We start from the raw sequence: 5494 nt of genomic DNA, 5'->3' as shown, positions 1-5494 counted from the left end.
GCTCTTATACCGGCATGTCAAACTTATTAAAAAAGTACTCTTTAATTACATCAAAAGCATGAAATAGAATGTTTCTCAATCAATGATCTATGTTGCTAATATGAAGCAGCATTCCAACCAAACAGCCAGTTTCCAAAAATCATAGCATAGCTCAATTGCCCCGGCCTGTGTCAGCATCATTGGTTTCTCATTGGAAGGAAATGTGGATCCTGCTACCCTTTCTGCCCCAACAGGTCCCCAGTTTGTTGAGTGAATTTGTGCATGCTGCAACGCACTAAGATAATAAAGGACATTCTGTCTTGTTCACCTGCTAAACACACCTGTGCTATCAGTTTCTGGAAATCTATCGAGACCCTGTAATTTGATACATTATTCTGTTTAAGGTTTGCTCTCCAAATTTGCTCTCGTTAAGTACTTAATCCACCAACAGTGCTGACCTGGCCTGTGCCCCAATCAGCCTGAGCATCATGGAAAGGATTATCCCCTGTGGCTTCAGCAGTTTCATGTGACCAAACATTCAGATGTGCAGGGACAGTATACATTGCCTGGGATACATACAGCCTTGAATGGCATAATAGTAAGCTCCGTTAGTTGGGTTTCTCAGAGAACCTGCCTGACACAGTGAGTATGTAATATAGATTAAATTGTAAAATCCAGTCCTCAGTAACTGTTCTGTCATATATATCTGTTTTTTTTCTACAAGACCCAGCAGGCTAATCAAGAGAATAGAGTGAAAGGAGTGGAGGGAAATTCCAAATGATTCTAATAATTTGGCTGCCCAATATCCAGAAAATTGTAATTCCCAGCAGGCATTGCTCTTAGATACTCATTTCACTTACATAGAGGATGTATCTGGTACTGCTCCAGCTTTTATTGAATCCAAGTACATGTTTGCCCTCTCAGCTGGATTGAAAAGAGCACCTGAAACTCTTTGAAGGAGGAGAAGTGAAATAATTGCACAGAGGTCAGTATGATATCACCCTTTATATGACCAACCAACTCTGAGCCAGTCCCTAGACTAAAGAGAATCTCTTAATCTCTTGTTTGTGCTGGTCAGCCGGGGTTCTCTGACCCAGGCTCACAACCTCAATCAACGATCTCGTGGTCAATTAGATCCAGCTGGCCCTGGTTTCAAACAAGGAGGAAAGTACTCCCTGGAGTCCTGGCCAATATCTATCCCACCATCAACATCATAAAAATATCCGAAATTATCAGGTTTTCATCATACTATGGGAGCTTGCTGTGCACAAAATGGCTGCCAGGGTTACCACATGGCAACAATGGCTAAGCTTCAAGAGAATGTAATTAATTGTGAACCACTTTGGGATTGTGAGAAATGCTTCAGAAAATGAACTCTTGCCTTATTTTATTTTCATACCGCTTTTGTTCCAGTTTGAATCTGAGCAAACGTGTTTCCTTTAGCCAGGTCCTTTACATTTCTAAATCCAATTGCTTTAACCCCAAACATTATAATCTTAGCTGTGGAGATACAGAACTGCTCAATGCGTGCTGATTGAAGCCAGCTGCAGTCAAAAATTGACACTGAACTTTCCTGAAATAAATTCTTAAAAACTACAGATACTGGAGATAGATCTAACAAAGGGTCACTGATTTAAAACGTTAACTCTGTTTTTCTCTCAACAGATGCTGGCAGATCTGTTGAGTTTCTCCAGCACTCACTTGTTTCGTTACTGAACTCTCCTATTGTGTGCAGTTCAAATTCACATCAAAGGTATGACTGCTTTAACCCAGCCATTCAACGGAGGTATAGATCAGACTGAATTAAAATAGACATCTCTCAGTTCAGGAGAAAATAATTGACCACTGAGGACAAATGATGGTTGATTCAAGCAATTATATTTAATCTCTAACCTTTCTGAAAAATTGGCTGGCTTCCATTCAAATTAAATTCCAGTTAATTACTCTCCTACTTATGGAAGCTATTTTGCAGAAATGAATTGAGATTGCTTTTCAGATTGTCAGCTTTTGTTCTGCGACAATATACTTTACCACGTGAATAACCAAGTCAATGAGGTGCAATGATTTATAATCAGTGGGGAATGGGCAGGGAGGTATGGCATCATTGGCATGTAACTTGAGGTTCCAATGTACTGAAATCTGTTAAGGTTTTAGTGATTTCTTTTGAGAATCTTATTATGTTTTTTTCTTTGTGAATTCTTCTATGTTTATACTATGATAAAAAAAAATCATAGATGATTAAAATATTCCTTGCAAATTGAGGGCCCATTGTCTTTTTGTGCTGAGTTTGAGGTAAATGGAGAATCAGGAGCAAGTGATGTACTAATTATCTAATGCAGAATCTCACTGCTTTAAAATTTGCAAAATTTGAAAATTTGCATTATTAACAGCGCACAATGCATTGAATGTACAGTGCCTTTTTAACAACGATAAATTAATAGTCACAGTGTAACTTATAAAAAAGCAAGGCGAGGTGGAAACTAAAAATGTATAATTGAAATCATTGTCTTAAAGGAAAGGACATGCAATGTTATTAGCTTCCCCCATGATCTCCAAGTTAGAATCCGTGACTGTTATGCTAGCCTTGGTGTGGATGGGTGTACTCACAAACCACACTTAGCAGTTGCAAAACAGAAATAACAAACTTGCTGCAAAGATGTAAAAATCAACAATTTATTTTGCATTAGATATGCATCAGGGTTCTTAGGTTCAGAGTGAATTCTGCAATTTGATTATCCATCAAAAATGATTAGTTATTTATGCATTTTTAAATATGTGGTAATTACACGTTAAGAAACCTTTGTTGAAATACAGATCACACTGGCTAATATGAATCAACTCAGTTACTTATTATGCATAGTGAGGCTACTGATGGAGAGATGTTTCTGTGGAGGAACCTGTCCACGTGGTTCATCAGGAATAGCTTTTAGAATGGGGTAACTAAGTTAGAAACCTTTCATAAATGCATTATTTTTTATATTTACCACATTAAAGATCCTACCGAAACCTGAAGAAGGGGCACTGGACCCGAAACATTGTATCTTGCTTTCTCTCCAAAGATGCTGCCAAGCCTGCTGAGTTTCTCCATCGATTCCTGTTTTTGTTTCTAGTTAAATTGGTGTTGCGATGCTGCATGGAAAAGGCCCAATGAAACAGCAATATGGGAGAGATAGGTTAAATTGTTTGGCCCCGATTGAGCTAGACAATCAATCAGGAAATAATTTACCTGAACATGGTTGAGTTACATAAGAAACAGAAACTGAAGTAGGTTACTTGGCTCCTTGAGCGTCCTCCACCATTTGATAAGATTGCAGTTGATCTAAGTATTATCTTAACTGCACTTTCCTATCTGCTCCCCCCATACACTTAAGATGATACATAAATACACATGGTTGTTTTGAAGTAGAAGGGGATGTCTTCTATGCTGTTTTGATGTTTGGAGATGATCTCTGTAGATCTCTGCAGTTTATAAACAATACTCTTTACAACTTATTTTAATTGTTTGTTTCAGAAAATATTCCCAGAAAATACTATAAATTCAATCATTTTCATCTCATTATGTGGATGGAGCCGTCACTTGAAGAGCCGACACTTTGAATTGTCATTTCACATCAATAGAAAGTTAAGATCTCAGAAGCCGATCTTCTGTGCTATGCCACAATTGGGGAAAAAAAATCCTACCTCTTATCTAGCTTTTGGGGAGCCATACCACTCCCAAAAAATAAACAAATATGAGAAGCCAAAGACTCCATGGTCTCCATTTTTCAGGAGCAGCAAGGAGAGAGTGAGAGAGGAACGGGGGCTGTCTGGAAGGTACACTGGAATTGCCCACTTAAAAGGGTCTTATCTCGAGAGTCAGGCTTCCACTTCTTGGGAGCAGTGAGGAGAGAGGGAGAGAGGAACGGGACTGCCAGGAAGGTACATCACTATTTAAAAAACTTACTTCCTGAATAGGCAAAGGGCACACTGAGCAGGAGTGGACATGGGACTACTGAGTAAGCGAAGTAACATATCTGGGCAGTTGCATTACCCGAAACACTACTTAGGTAGTGTCTCCCACCCATCTTCCTCCTCTAACAAAAACAAATGTGCACTGGATTGGTAAGGTAATACGGTTTTTTTATTCTTTATTTTTCAGTAGTCTCTTTGGGAATTTAGAATAGTGGGAATGGTGGTTAGGGCAATTGAATGTTCCTCCTGCAGAATGTGGGAGATAAGGGTCCCTGCTGATTTCATTTACGGGAGGTGCACTCAACTCTAGCTCCTCGAAAACCATGTTAGGGAACTGAAGCAGGAGATGGATGAACTTCGGATCATTCGGGAGGCAGAGGGGGTTATTGAGAGGAATTACAGGGAGATTGTGTTACCTCAGGTACAAGGAAACAGCAGGTGGGTTGCAGTCAGGGCACAGAAAGAGGACCAGCAGATAACAACTATATTGTTTTGGATATTATTGGGGGAACAACTTACCAGGGGTAAGCCATGGGGTACAGGTCTCTGGCATGGAAGGGAAGGGGAGAGAGGAGCAGAGCATTAGTCATTGGGGACTCCATAGTTAGGGGGACAGATAGGAGGTTCTGTGGGAACGAGAGAGATTCACATTTGGTGTGTTGTCTGCCAGGTGCCAGGGTTTGTGATGTCTTGTATCATGTTTTCGGGATCCTTGAGGGGGAGGAAGAGCAGCCCCAAGTTGTGGTCCACATAAGCACTAGCGATATAGTAGGAAAAGGGGTGGTGATTGGCAGGTGTTCAGGGAGCTACGGTGAAAGCTTAGTGCCAGAACAGAGTTGTTGTTTCTGGTCTGTTGCCTGTGCCACGGACTGACGAGGGGAAGAATAGAGAGAGAGAGAGAGAGAGAGGACTTGATATGTGGCTACAGGCATAGTGCAGGAGGGAGGGATTCAGATACCTGGATAACTGGGACTCATTCTGGGTAGATGGGACTTCTACAAATGGGATGGTCTACACCTGAACCAGAGGGGTTCCAATATCCTGAGGGTGAAATTTGCTAATGCTCTCGGGGGGGGGGGGGGGGGGGTTAATCTAATTCAGAAGGGGGATGGGAACCGAAATTATTGTTCCAGAATCCAGGAGGTTGAGAGTAGTGAGGTCAGAAATAAGGTTTCAAAGTCGCAAGACTGCACTGACAAGCAGGAAGGTGATTTGAAGTGTGTCTACTTTAACGCAATGAGGATCCAGAATAAGGTGAGTGAACTTGCAGCATGGGTTGATACCTGGGACTTCGATCTTATGGTCATTTTGGAGACATGGATAGAGCTGGGACAGGAATAGATGTTGCAGGTTCTGGGGTTTAGATGCTTCTGTAATATCAGAGAAAATAGTAAAAGAGGGGAAGGCATTGTTAGTCAAGGACAGTATTATGGTGTCAGAAAGAATGTTTGAGGACTCATCTACTGAGGTAGTATGGGCTGAGGTAAGAAACAGGAAAGGAGAGGTCACCCTGTTGGGAGTTTACTATTGGCCTCTGAATAGTTCCAGAGATCTAGAGGAAAGG

At 41.0% G+C, this 5494-nt stretch overlaps 1 long non-coding RNA gene across 2 annotated transcripts; it reads left to right on the top strand.

The window, feature by feature from the left end:
* Nucleotides 1-532: 532 nt before the first annotated feature.
* Nucleotides 533-3712, top strand: LOC122553988. Of its 2 annotated transcripts, none has more exons than XR_006312897.1 (3): nucleotides 533-621; nucleotides 1645-1732; nucleotides 3491-3712. It is a non-coding gene; the product is annotated as an uncharacterized LOC122553988 (long non-coding RNA). The 2 variants fall into 2 exon arrangements; XR_006312898.1 differs by lacking the exon at nucleotides 533-621 and adding an exon at nucleotides 890-964.
* The last annotated feature ends 1782 nt before the right edge of the window (nucleotides 3713-5494 follow it).

The sequence above is a fragment of the Chiloscyllium plagiosum genome, chromosome 10 (genome assembly GCF_004010195.1).
Source record: "Chiloscyllium plagiosum isolate BGI_BamShark_2017 chromosome 10, ASM401019v2, whole genome shotgun sequence".
Lineage (NCBI taxonomy): Eukaryota > Metazoa > Chordata > Chondrichthyes > Orectolobiformes > Hemiscylliidae > Chiloscyllium > Chiloscyllium plagiosum.
This window is presented reverse-complemented; position numbering and strand designations above follow the sequence as displayed.